Consider the following 13,186-nt stretch of genomic DNA (forward strand, 5'->3'; position numbering starts at 1 on the left):
GGTTCTGGATTGGACAGCCAACCAACATGATCATCAAGGCTAAGGTCAAGTGCTACGGGCTACTGTGCAGTAAGTGAAATAAATAATGTATGTGTGTGCACGTTATGTGCAGTAATTTAAATAAATAATGCGTGTATGCATTACAGTTGGGGGCACTGGTTTTATCCTATTTAATTTCGAGGGAACTGTGCAATGCGCGCTGCTTGCGCTGAGGCCCGTGCTGTCCACTAGGGGGAGTAAATGTCCATTTGAAGTAAAGCCAGCTATTTGAAATTCATATAATACGAATAGAATAAAGAGACAAGCGTATGTTTTTGTGGGGTATAGACCTACAGTATATGCCTATGTTTGCAATGGATGAGGCTGTGTTTTTTCATAGGAGTGTATATTTGGACGTCCTTAAATATTCTGATGAATTGAAAATGGAGGACCCTGATGTAAACACGTCTATGCTACACCCCTAGTGTACACTTTCAACGTGTGCAGCATTTAATATCTATTTATCTATATAGTGTACATTTCTGTACTAGCCTTTGTATGGTGTACATTGTATATTGCATATTGTATATATTTTTTAGCTAAAATCCTCAGCTGTGTACAGCTGCCCACACCAAAAGTATGCATCTGCAAGTTTGCCAATTAACTGCCAGGGCCTACTGTACTTCCTGCATTTGTAAAGGAAAGGAACCAGACTCCAGAAAATATCAACATAATGATCTAATCAAAACAATGAAGGTCGACAAATCCATCAGAAAGGACCATTTTAGAGCACTCAGGTTACACATGGGTAAGGGGTATGTCCACCACAACAGAGTTTAGAGCACTCAGGTTACACATGGGTAAGGGGTATGTCCACCACAACAGAGTTTAGACCATTTTAGAGCACTCAGGTTACACATGGGTAAGGGGTATGTCCACCACAACAGAGTTTAGACCATTTTAGAGCACTCAGGTTACACATGGGTAAGGGGTATGTCCACCACAACAGAGTTTAGAGCTTTTAATTATCTGCCGTGCATCCAGCTTGCCAGTACATATTTACAAACGCAACTGGGTGTGTTTGATGGACGGAAGCCAGGCAGGGTAGGCGTCGGCGATTTTTGACACTGCAATCACTGATCGGGCTGGGAGCGAGGGGTGTTAAACAGGAGGACATACTGTAGGCTCCTCACTGGCAAGTGAGTCGGTACAATAGCAGTGGCGACAGAAATAAGTGGAAAGTGCTAATTGGAATATGAACAAATTGGGAGAAAAAAGGGGTAAAGAATTATAGAACTCACGGCAACGTTTAGTGAGAGAGCATGTCACTGTAATTGCATAATATTTCTGCTGTTTCTTTCCTAAAGAGTGTCTAGCAAGGCAAGACGATCACCACAGAAGTAAAAAAAATAATTAATCCAGAGTCTGCTTTCATTAAGGCCAACTTGACATGCATGGTCAAATAAACCCTAGAAGTATTGTTCCTGCCTATTTTTATAAGTTAAGCGACTGCTGCCCTCCAACTTTTGTGGTTTTTTTTCGCTTGGACTAAAATAACTGTTCAGCACCACAGCCTAAAGGCTTTCTCTTGGGATAGCGGTCATAGCGCATCCAGCGGCTTAGCAAGCTTGTCAACATTAGGGATGGGAATAACGGATAGTTTTGCAACCGGTTAGCCGAGAGCATTATTCGGTTAATTAACGGTTCGTAGCCTACGGCTGAAATACAGTTATGACCCACATACCCGACCCAAAATGAAAAAATGCATGTGAACACGGAATGAACTTTTATGAGAACAATAGCTGTTTATTTAGGCTCCTTCCAAAAGACAACTGTTAACATGAAACATAAATTGTGCAGGACAGGTCTATAAGATATAAGATAATAATCTGATTCTGCACAGATCAAATGTTGTAGCCTCACTAGCCTAAACCGCTGGATATGAGGGGCAGGGGTATGAGCTTGACATGAACTAGACAAAGTTAAATGTCCAAGAAAGTCAAATGGCCCAGGCTGTCCCTGGCACACACACACACACACACACACACACACACACACACACACACACACACAGGGCCTCATTTATCAATTGAGTGTAAAATCTGCCCCAAATTCGAGTGTGGGTTTCGTAGTACAAACAGCTGATCCTTCCTTAATTTCGTTCTGACGTTAATAAATGTGACGGCTGAAATCTATCTGGCACGCCCTATGAAATCAAGCCTCACCCTCGTTTTTGCGACATGAACAACTGCCATACGTCCTGGAAACCATGGTTACAGGAAGAAAAAAGTTTCTCCCGTGCCTTGCTGCCCGCCTCACCCCCCTCTCTCATACACACACACAGACGCACATGCATGAACTTGCAAGCCCAACTAACTGGTGTGTTGTTAAATAAATAAAGAACGAACACCTGCATGAATTAAATAAAGTTGTAGGCCTACCCTGTCTGTTTCCCTCTCACCTCGCTTGCCTTGCTGTCATGCACGCACGCATGCACCTACATGACACATCGACATCGCATGAATGGAATACGTTTGTAGGCTGTACCCAAGTCCTGTGGGTGAGTGTCAGCTGCCTGCATGAGAGATATGCTATCATGTCGTCAAGACAGTCATAATCAACGTTGTAGTGATTTGATCATTGATGAACGAATCATAAACATATGGATGAAGGCTTGCCGCTTGCATGTGTGCTGGTATGTGTTGGCGACGCACGCCGCGGTCCCGTCCTCCCGACCCCCTAAAATGATCTCGCTTTTATCTGAACTGTCAAAGCACTTATTTAAATGGTGAATGATTAAGCCCCTTACACCTATAGCCTGCTACAATTGCAAATAGGCAAGCTGTATATGCTTGTCATTGTCACTTGGAAATAAAGGCGTGCAGTCCATTTATGCCTTTTTTTTCACTCACAGACAGTAGCCTACAGTGATATAGGCATCTGATGTCATGCCGCATGCGCTCCCAAATCATCTCACAAGTGCGCTCGCATAACAAGGCCAATAAAGCACTGTTAGATTAAGCACAAACTAATACATTGTAAACATGTTATATTGTTTTTAATTGTGCGAATTTAATTACTTGTACAGTTGGAAATCTCTCTTTTTCTTTTCCTTTATTTTTACATGTATATACATAGTTTTATATTAACAATTTAGGAGTGAAAACATATGCTTAGATGCCTGTGACAGCGTGTCAGCAGTTCAGCATACGACAGCTCCCGACCAGACGTGACTTTTTGTCCTACTCAAGTTCAATTTCAAGCTTTGGTGGAAATGGTAAATGCCGAAAATTTCGGCGTGCAGCCGTGCACCCATATTTTGGCGTACGCACGGTTGATAAATGAGGGCCAGAGTGTGTCTGGATAAGGTGGGAAATAGGGGCTGTACACCTTCCACCATTCAAAATGTTCTTTTCAGGCTTGAGCTTTTAAGTAGTTCTCTACTTTCTTTACTGACCCATTTACCATGGAACTAATAATAATAAAATGGAGAATGTGGAGGTGCTGGCAGACGGGACAATCAGGACAAAGCTGGAGACTATTCTTGTTAGTATGATTTGCCTTTGTGTTATGCCTGTATGATATGATTTTGCCTGTACGGTATATGTGATTTGCCTGCATGCATTTCCTGTACACTGTGGTTGTAGGATAATATGGCCCAGGGAAAGCTGTGTATTATACTCTTTTAATCTAAAATGTTAATAAGTTCTGGTTCCATAATGTTATTGCTCTGAAATGCAATAACCTCACACATTACGACCAGTCACAGCTAATTAGTCACTTAAGTTGAAAGGCTTGACAGTATTGAATAGTTATTAAAGTAGAGCCATCTTTCTCAATATGCGCATAAACACACCCCCAGGGTTCTGAAACGTATGTTGAGAGATTAGCATTTAGCTATGTTCGATAAAGTATTCATTGTCTTATGAGCAGTCAAAAAGATATTTCAGTTAAATAACTTTAATAGCTTGTAATCCAGAACCCTCCCTAGAGTAGACCCCTCGTATTTTACGGTCAGTTTATCTTAAAAGCCTTTTTTCCATTTCAATGATGATGTGCTTGGATCTAGAGTGCTCTGCTAATACATGATTGGCTAATGACAACAAGGGTTTTAGTTATCAAATCAGCCTTGAACCATCGTGGTTCAGGGGTTGATAAAAGACATGAAAAAAGAACAGAAAAAAACTGTTTCACCCCTACTTAATGTGAACTGTCTAGAGTAATAAAAGTAAATAGCTTAAACTAGTGTCACTGTCCATATGATAACAGTCCGTGATCACCACCAAATGTTATGGAATTTCCTGCGATTTACAAGTGTGTGTGTGTGTGTGTGTGTGTCACGTACGTGCGTGCGTGCGTGCATGAGTGTGTGTGTGTGGGTGTGTGCGTGCGTGTGTGTGTTGGCTCAAAACATCATCCATTAATTCACCTGTCTATCTATCTGGCAGACTGTCTTGAGAATAACTCAGGCACTACCCTACAAAACAGCCTCAAACTTTACTTGACATGCATGTCCCATATTATGACCCGGAGGTGACAGTACCATGTGACAATGCAACCAGAGCAACCATGAATGTCTGTATGCGTCTGTCCGTCAGTCTGCGGGGGAAGCTCTGAATCTATCTGGAGCTTCGAATGATGTCTGAGACTCCAATATGTCATACAATGTTTCTAGGACCAAATCAGGGAAAGGAATATTTGCACAAACAAGTGGGCATGTATCACAACTACTTTTTGCGGTAACTGTTAAGGTAACGAGTTACCTTTCCCCATTCAGTAATGCCGTTATAGTTACTGTGGGTGCGTTACCCACGTTATATTATGTGATCCAAGACAAGTGATGTGAACCGCTGTAGAGTAAGAGTGCTTGAGCAAAGGCACGTCGCAGATGAGGTGATGTTTAGTTAACGAACGCAGGGCAAGATTAAGCCAATCAGAGACAGAGTTGGGCGCGTGTTGCCACTGAAAGTGTCTACTGGGCAATCACAGCGTGTTTTGCACGAGAGCACTGGCCAATCACAACGCGTCCTTACGCAAACCCGGCAGACACACACAAACCAGAAACACTGCACACACAAAACGCCAGCAGGCAGCACACGCACCACACATACCGGTACAATCGCAAATGCAGATGACAGCGGGAAGTCAGGAACGTTTCAGCTCGGAAATACAAACATTATTTAAATTTGTGCAGATAAAGGACACTACAAATATTGAGGTAAAATGCTAATTGTGTGGAGGACAGAAAGCACTGCCAATGCCAATCTATTAAAACACCTTACAAAAGTCCATGGGGCTACCAAAGTTCCAAACTGGTGGCCAAAGACGCCATGGACTCTACCACAGCAGCGGTGGATCAGTGGTAGAGTAGCTGGATGGTAACCGTAAGGTTGCCAGTTCGAACACGGGCTCCCCCAGAGTTACTGTTGAAGTGTCCTTGAGCAAGACGCTGAACCCCTAATGTGCTGGTTGGTGCCTTGCATGGTTTCTTTCCGCTGCCATCGGTGTATGAATGTGTGTGTGAATGGGTGTATGTAATGCACAATCTCTGTAAAGCGCCTTGGATAAAGGCGCTATATAAATGCCCCATTTACCCCCACCAGTGATGGACCAACACCATCTAAACAGAGAAAACACCAAACACTACCAGTTTTGAATTCCACACCAATATATAGTATAACCACAGGCAATGTTATTAGCCACATTAAGGTTAGAGTCTACTTTAGTAACCTACATACAGTGCATTTGACCGTGAGGTGAAACATGCACCCAACACCACAGAGACCCAAGTGTAATTCCAGTGCCTCTGGCTTGGGCGAGCACTCCAATAATTGGCATGGTTCACGGGGTGGGAACTTGGAAGCTGGTGAGGGTTCATGGGCCTGTGAACAGTTGGGGTGACAGTTCAGTAAGGGAAGACAGCATGAATTTCAGTATGCAGCGTTACACTCTCCCAGTAAAACTCCCCACCATCAGGATTAAAGATGTGGTCGTCTTCTCCCTCCCCAGGCCAACTGGCTTTGGCGACATTTCCTGCTTTAATGCTCTCGGAGCGAGTAGCTCAGACCTTTTGGAATGGGCGGTGGCTTACAGGCTTCTGCCGGTGTGTGTGTGTGTGTGTGTGTGTGTGTGTGTTCTACATGCAGTAAGTACCAACCGTTACTTAGAATCATAACAAACTTTGTGTACAGATGTAGATTTTTCATACTCATATTTGGAAGCCTGGGCCATGTATATAAACTGACCACAAGTGGCCTGATAATAGCTGACATGACAAAGAGCAAAGCCAAATTACTTGCCAAATATTTCTCTGTTGCGGCTGTTATAGGCAGTTTGTCTGTGTGGAGTGTGTGTGTGTGTGTGTGTGTGTGTGACTGTGTGTGTGTGACTGTGTGACTGTGTGACTGTGTGTGTGTGTGTGTGTGTGTGTGTGTGTGTGTGTGTGTGTGTGTGTGTGTGTGTGTGTGTGTGTGTGTGTGTGTGTGTGCGCGCGCGCACGTGCGTGTGTGCATGCGTGTGTGCGTGCGTGTGTGCGTGCGTGCATGCATAGTTGCGTGTGTGCGTGTGTTGTGCAGCATTACATGAAGAGTGTGATGTGACAGAAGCCTGTGTCAGGTTTGAGCGTTACCGTTACAGGCTTGAGGCTTCCTGCATGTTTGCATACTAAAGAGCAACCTTCCATTACCCGAGTGTAAATCTGGCTAAAATGTAATGCTTTTCAACATTAGGTAAAATTAACCACTAATAATTAAGGTTAAAGTATGTCACTACTGATCATGCATACAAAAAAGCGCAAATCCACAAACTCACAGTGCATCACAATGCAATGTGTTGTGTGAGCTTGTAGATGCGTTATTTTCGGCATGCAACTCCATCTGCTTTACTTTTCTTCAGAGAACGGCCCTTGAAATGACTGACATTTGAACTTGGTGGACGATTCCTTGAAGGTGTAAAAGCAAGATAAAGGCTAAAAGTACTAGCCTCATGCCAGGTCTGTGAATTAGAACCCCTGGGGGTATAGCAGTCTGCCAAGTCATCTCGCTAGCCAACAGCTGGCACAGTAAAGTTATTAACTATGCCTGCAGGTTTCGAGGACATACATACATTATGCTATATGCTTCATTTTAACACCATACAAATCAAAAGATGTGTATTCATCCCAGAGGAGGAATTTGGTTGTTGAAACACCCAGTAGCATAACAGAATGTGCATAGTGTGTATACTGTCTATACTGAATGTGTGTACAATAAACTGTGTGCAAGTAAAAAGTGTCCATGGGTGAGATTAGTCAGGTGATATGAATACAATCTGAGAACAAATTCCTTATACCAATACATTTCTTCACCAATGTTTGTAAAGGTGTCTAGTAAAAACATCTCACAAAGACTGAAATTCAGTTTCCCTATGAGAATCTGTGACAGGTGTTGAACGTTGGGGTATAATAGCCTTTGCCTGGATAATGTATGTATGCAGGCAAACTTTACACATGAAAAAAAAACACATGAGGCTTGTTCTCGTTCTGGGGGAACTTCAGATGCCCTTTTCTGCAGCAAGTTTACGGAGGATTGTCTGCAAATGCTAATTCTACGCTTTAATACTTCCTTTTTAATAAGCTTGAAATTAAATTGACGGAACATGCTGGCCAAATGTATACAGTATAAGAAACGACAACATACAATTCCAATCATACACGTTTTCAAAGCCAGTGGTGTGAGGAGCACAGCTCGGAGCCTCCGCCCCAAGCCAAGAGGTAATTCCCTTTAGGCTAGTGGTGAGATGTTTGGCTTTAGTGTCCCTTCCCGCATGGCTCACTGGGGGTTCGAATCCCGGCCATAACATTGGTGCCATGACCGGATGGGGTTTCCCGGTGGAGGGGAGTGGTGAGTGTAGCAGAGTGGTTCAGATACTCTGCATGAACTTCAAGACGTTACACATGCTGCTTAACTCCCTTCATATTTCCTTTGATTTATACTTCCTTTGATTTACAAACTCACAATGATGCACCGCAAGCTTACAGGTCAGCTATTGTCAGTGTGTGACACGGTACTGAACTAGACAGTAGAGTATAACTAAGGCTGTATGGTTCTTGCATGCGACAACAGAGTAGGGACTGGGAGCAGGCTATTTGATGGCTTCATCAGAATTGATCGTTTTTAACAACTAAACCTATAGTTACACCATTATTTTTAAGATTGGTGTTTATTTTAAAGTTTTTAGGCCCTCATTTTACACCCAAAAATGGGCGTACGCCAAGATCACCACAATTTTCGGCATTTATCATTCCAGGCAGCGTGACTTTGAACTTGGCCGTGGCATCTAAACATATGTATTCACTCCTAAAATGTATAGCTATAAAACAAATAAATATTACACATGTGGGGAAAAAAACTATTGTAAAGACAATGCATTATATCCCAATGTCATATGAAATTGGTAGATTTCCAGCTGTACAAGCAATTAAAATTGCGCAATTGAAAACAATATACCATACCACGTTTACAATGTTACAAGTTTAGATGCTTAAAACATATGCGAGCGCATATGTGCGAGATCACGGGACCACGGGAGTGCAGCGTGACATCAGACGCCTATAAATATCCATGTGATAATATCAAAATTCTATTTTGGCATAAATGGACATGCATGCCTATTTTATTTCCAAGTGACAATGGCCCGGTTTCCTTAAGGACACCTCTTACACCATGGTGTAAGAGGTATGATGTTGGACATGCTCAGTTGCCCTCTAGGCCGCACATGAAGCCTGTGGACATAGACATTCCATGCATAGATGTGCCACGCAATGGTAGGCCTCAGGCCTGAGGCCTGGTATGGTAGGCCTCAGGTCTACCGTTCTGAAATTTAATTTAATAATCTTTGGACTGCTGGACAGCTGACAGTATGCTCTCTTCACTCTTAAACATTTTAATTAAATTTCTTTGATGCTGCAAGTAGGCCTTGATTTCAAAGTTTTTATATTTAAATGAGATGAAGAAAGTCACCACTCACACCATACATTCCTCTGTGAATGGTTTTAATACTGCCACATAAAGAGGCTTTAGGGAAACAGGTTTGTGTATTCATGCAGGAGGCCTTACGTGCGCAATGAGGACAGGTATGGCTGTGCTCTAGTCTAGGTTGTGTATTTCTATGTTGTTGTGTTTGACAGTGTTTCCCAAAAAAGGACATAGTGTTTGATTGGCTGCCATGCAGCCAATTAGGCCGCACACAGGCTTCATGTGCGGCCTAGAGGGCAACTGAGCATGTGCAACACCATGCCTCTTATATTACACCATGGTGTCCTTTGGGAAACCGGGCCAATGACAAGCATAGCATTTGCAATGTAATCATTCACTCATTTAAATAAGTGCTAGCGTTTAACAGTCATTCAGATAAATTGCAGATCTGGTCATCTGGATCGGATAGGCTGAGCGCTTATCTGCGAGATAATTTTCGGGACTCGGGACCGCGGGGCGCCGCTGTTTACATCTTTTCATGGACATGCATCCCACCCAGAACACACCAGCCTTCATCCATGTTTATGAATTAATTCATCAATCACTCCATAAACGTTGATTATGACTGCCTTGCCAAGCTGTCTCTCATTAACGTGGTATCACTCACTCACAGCAGTCTCACAGGGATCGCCTACCTACATGACTTCTTGAACGTACACTGCACACAAATGGGTAAAATTAGAATTAATATACGGTAGCCTACAAGCGTATTCAGTTTGTAAATACATCAAAGATGCAAATATAATCCATTTCTACCACTCTCCAGTTGGCGGGTCATTAGTGATTGGCCAAGTCATTGCTCCTCTCCTCCAGGCCCCGGGCACCGCCGTCACAAAGGCGCAACCAGCACCAGCTACAGCGTTGGCCACACCACACGCAGGTGCACCCCCCCCACCCCCCACCCCGCGGATGTACCAGTGGTTCCCAAAGTGGAACCCCCAGGGGTCCTTGAGGGAGTTCCAGGTGGTCCTCAGCTAAATGATAGTTTGGATAGGTCTGTACCTCTGAGTGTACAAATGGAACCAAATGGACCACTCAAGAGTTAAATTAACATTGATTTTACAATATAAATTGGGGGTCCCAGAGATGGAGATTAGCTGGTAACGGACGGACGGACACTCTAAGCAAATTCATTTAAGTTACATACCTTTCTGATTGTAATAATAACAACAACAACAACAAAAATAATAATAATAATAATAATAATTACGGTTGTCCTGATCGGATCGGGAGAAATAGGCTCCGATCACATGATTTTCAAAAGATGGGAGATTTGTAATTGTCTAATGTAAATCTCAAAGAAAGATGTATATAAGCAATGAGATTTTGTAAAAACTGTTTTCCTTCTGGTCCCAGTCAGAGATCATCAAACAAAGACTAGTCACACTCAGAGGCGTGAAAGACTAAGTAAATGCAACCCCCGCTATGCATGATGGCATAGGTGTCTGTAGTACTCTCTCTCTCTCATAAGCAGCCTTATGTTTCAGCTTATATTGTAAGCTTCTCAATTAAAGAAGTGTTCATTGCCCAGAGTAAAGTTATATATAGATCTGTATGTAGTCCACATCTTTTTTGTCACAAATGACATTTGAATTCTGTTAGTAAAATACAGTATATTCATTTCAAAGGTTTTGCCTCCTGTATTAGCATCCCATTTTCAAATCCAGCCGACTGTGCCAAACGTTGTAGATACTTCTGTGACTAATGGTCAAAGAACATTTTATATTTCTAATATAAAGAAAACTGTTTCATGAAACTAATTTGATTTTGTTACTATTCTCAAATAAATTTGCATCCAATCTCTAGTTGACTGGTACTACTAACTTGATATTGAATTGGTGCCGACTCACCTCAACTGCCATTTGTATGTACTGTATTGTGTATATTGTGTTTACCTAGGGACCCTAATTAAAATTGCCATGTTCCAATGCAGTAAAATGTTGACAACGATCTAATTCAACTATCATCGGCACCATTAGGATGATAAATAGACTTTTGCTAAGCTATTCCTTTTCAACGGTTCTTAACCAGTGAGACTAGGGCTGTGTTATGGAGGACGCTTGCATGCATACCATTTCTGCTCAGATTTAAACAGGGGGGGGGATCCATCAAAAATAAATACATGACATTAACTTCATTATTTGGTAATGTGACAAGCTGATAAGGTTCAATAACATTTTCATGTGACAGTCCTACACAATCTGTAATTTCATACATATTGATCCCAGCAGTCAATAACTTGGGAGGGAGCCATTGAGTTTACCCTACATGAAATTGAAGGGTACTGCAGTATTTAAACCCAGCCTTCCTTCTCCAGGACAACTAGAAAAGGGCAAACAACACCAGAGGTGTGCATAATTGGGTGGCTCATAGTCATTACTGACCTTGGCCTGTAATTTCAGTTAGAGATGCAATATGACTTTTTTTGTGGCCTTCTGTTGTGATTTGACTATATAGTGTATCGAGTCACTTGACAATATTAAGTCATTATAGGTAGAGTGAAAGTAGTAGAAACATGCAACCTTGGTTTTCTATTTATTTTCTTATTTTTCATTATTTTTTCAATAAATAAATGTATTGAAAATGTTTTACTTTCTTAAATGAAATGGGTCTTGAGTTTTGCTTAATGTGTCTGCCATGCAGAAGCTTTTGTCAGGAGTTAAAATTGTTCTGTGCTAAATGACCAGATGCCAATGCAAATCAACAAATATAGTGAGACATGTAGTTTGAAAGCAGGACTTTTTGAGACACATTTCAGGGTTATTTCATGCAATTCTGTGTTACAAAGACATGTTCCTACGCAAGAGAGGCCGGGAGGTTAATGAGAATCTAATGAATTGCAAGAGAATAAAGGTATCACTTCTAATAAGCTATGATAATACAGACCCAGACATGCAGCTGAGTCCCATATGTCCTCCTTACTTCTCTGTCTTTTGTCAATTGTACTGTGGTTAAAGTTACGATGCCAATAGTCCAGGAGGAGTGGCTCAATCCTGCCTTAGTTAATGGCCATTACAAACACGGAGCCTGTCACAAGCTGGTTCTTCTATAAACTGAGAAATACCAAACCAACTGTTGGCATTCTTTTTTAACAGTCTAATGCATATGTGTTGTCTTCACCATTCAACATACTGTAGTGGCAGCCATTAGAGTCCAAGACAATAATTATTTGACACACTATATGTCACCCGTAATCACCAAAAAACAGAACATTATCGCATTGTGAGCTTTGCTTGTAGATCTGATATTTTCACTGAAGACCTGCCCAGAATAGGGAAGCTAGGATTCATGTGGTTAACGTTACTATTACCTTATTTTGGTTTACTTAATCTGATTTGCGTCAGTTTTGTTGTATCCACACGGTTGAGGAGGCAAAAAATGTAATGCTTTCACTGCCTACAATGTCTCTTCCAGTAAAAAACTGCATTGTATTGTATGTTTCTGTGACAATAAACTCTAGAGCAGAGTGGTCATCTGGCAATTACAAGGTCCCCAAAAGGTTCCAGGTTCGTCATGGCCCTTTGTTGGCATCACGTCCATGTGTCCTTGAGCAAGACCCTGAATCCCTAACTGGTTCCGATGAACAGGCTGGTGCCTTGCATGGCCGCCTCCACCGTTGGTGTACCGTGTGTGTGTGTGTGTGTGTGTGTGTGTGTGTGTGTGTGTGTGTGTGTGTGTGTGTGTGTGTGAAGGCCAATGGACACAGGTGGCAGTGCAATGCACCAGTATAAAACATAAAATATATATATAATGTGAAAACTACATGCTTGAACCTTTAAAAAATGAATTTGTTAAAGGAGGACTGAAAGTAAATTTTAGGAGCTAATTGGATTAAAACAATTAAATTGCAACTGCAAAATGAAAATGTGCACTGAAACTCACAAAGTGGATTAATCAAGTTATGCAGATTTGCACCCAAGACTGTATGTCGCAGCCCTACAATTGATTGATGACATGTTACTGCATGCTGTGGCCAGCTTTATGGAGGCAGAAGCCAATCCGTTTGGCATTTCACAGCCATATGTTGGATGACAGACCTGCAGTATGTTAATAGGCCTACACAAACATGTGCCTTGGAATAATATTGACAAATTTATATTGTACTTCCCTAATGGTCGGATCTAAAAATGTGTAAGAAATACAAGCTCAGAAATATTTTGTGTTACAGTAGTTTTTGCGTTTTAAACTGAGAT

At 41.9% G+C, this 13,186-nt stretch overlaps 1 protein-coding gene across 2 annotated transcripts in view; it reads right to left on the reverse strand.

The window, feature by feature from the left end:
• ntm (neurotrimin) overlaps positions 1–13,186 on the reverse strand; it is a 361,645-nt gene that overhangs the window by 78,660 nt on the left and 269,799 nt on the right. The gene's annotated exons all lie outside the window — the stretch shown is intronic.

The sequence above is a fragment of the Protomyctophum bolini genome, assembly GCF_963924005.1.
Source record: "Protomyctophum bolini genome assembly, chromosome: 13".
In the NCBI taxonomy this organism is placed as follows: domain Eukaryota; kingdom Metazoa; phylum Chordata; class Actinopteri; order Myctophiformes; family Myctophidae; genus Protomyctophum; species Protomyctophum bolini.